Below are 1,667 nucleotides of genomic sequence, written 5' to 3' on the forward strand. Positions count from 1 at the left end.
GGTGCAGGAGGCTCGGCGTGAGAGATACCGGGTGCAGGAGGCTCGGCATGTGAGCTACTGGTTGCAGGAGGCTCGGTGTGTGAGATACTGGGTACAGGAAGCTCGGCGTGTGAGATACTGGATACAGGAGGCTCAATGAATCCAACCTAGGAATTTGCATGTCACGCGGTTCTGACTCCAACATTATCCAGTGACAGCGGTTCCCTGAAGTTATTGGGACAGGTAGATAAATTGCTTGAGAAGGTATATGGGACAGTTTCCTTTACTAGCAGAGGCATAGTTTTTAAGGGCAGGGAGTTGGAACTGTTGGTTAGGCCTTAGCTAGAGTATAGTGTGCAGTTCTGGAATCCACTTTATAGGAGGGATGCGGTTGCACTGGAGAGGGTACAGAGGGAGATTTCACAGGATGTTGCCTGGGCTGGAGATTTTTTAGTGACGAAGAGTTTCAGTGATGAAGAGAGATTGGACAGACTGAGGTTGTTTTCCTTAGAGCAGAGGAGACTGAGAGGGGACATGATGGAGATGTATTAAATTATGAGGGACATAGATAGGGTAGACAGGAAGAAACTGTTCACCTTGATGGAGGGAACAATGACCAGGGAGCATTGATTTAAGGGAAGGGGCAGAAGGTTTACGGGGAACGCAAGGGAATTTTATTTACCCCCAGAGGGTGGTGGGAATCTGGAACTCACTGCCTGGGAGGGTAGGAGAGGCAGAAACCCCTCATCACATTGAAGCAGGATTTAGATACACACTTGCGATACCAAGGGCATGGGCCAAGTGCTGGGAAATAGGATTCTTGCCATTCCCTCATGGGATATAGGTGTCGCTGACAGGGCCAGCATTTATTCCCCATCCCTAATATCCCCTTCAGAAGGTGGGGGTGAGCTGCCATCTTGAACTGTTGCAGTCCGTGTGCTGTGGGTAGACCCACAATGTCCCTTAGGGAGGGAATTCCAGGATTCTGACCCAGCGACACTGAAGGAACGACCGATATATTTCCCAGTCGGGATGGGGAGTGGCTCGGAGGAGAACTTGCAGGGGGTGGTGTTCCCATGTATCTGCTGCCCCTTGTCCTTCAAGATGGAAGTGGTGGTGGGTTTGGAAGGTGCTGTCTAAGGAGCCTCGGTGAGTCACTGCAGTGCGTCTTGTAGATGGTACACACTGCTGCGACTGAGCGTCGGTGGGTGGAGGGAGTGGGATGTTTGTGGATGTGGTGCCAATCAAAGCAGGGGCTGCTTTGTCCTGGATGGTGTCGAGCTTCGTGAGTGTTGTAGGAGCTGCCCCCATCCAGGGGCAAGTGGGGGGTATTCACTCACACTCCTGACTTGTGCCTTGTAGATGGTGGATTGGATTTGTCAGGAGGTGAGTTACTCGCTGCAGTAATTCTAGCCTCAGACCTGCTCTTGCAGCTGCTTGTCTTTACATGGTGAGTCGAATTGAGTTTCTGGCCAATGGTAACCACGAATGTGAAGGGTTTGTGGTTAGATTATATTTTGTTGGAGATGGTCATTGCCTGTCATTTGTGTGACATGAATGTTACTTGCCAGTGTTATACAGTGAGACACCAGTTGCCATCTGTCCCATGCCCCAGTGTTATACAGTGACAAGCCCGTCCCCACCTGTACTGTACCCCAGTGTTATACAGTGACAGGCCCGTCCCCACC

General features: G+C 51.0%; 1 protein-coding gene across 1 annotated transcript in view; it reads right to left on the reverse strand.

Annotated features, from left to right (window-relative positions):
- LOC109938802 (EH domain-binding protein 1-like) overlaps positions 1–1,667 on the reverse strand; it is a 40,788-nt gene that overhangs the window by 8,224 nt on the left and 30,897 nt on the right. The gene's annotated exons all lie outside the window — the stretch shown is intronic.

Source organism: Rhincodon typus, chromosome 43, assembly GCF_021869965.1.
Source record: "Rhincodon typus isolate 14 chromosome 43, sRhiTyp1.1, whole genome shotgun sequence".
Lineage (NCBI taxonomy): Eukaryota > Metazoa > Chordata > Chondrichthyes > Orectolobiformes > Rhincodontidae > Rhincodon > Rhincodon typus.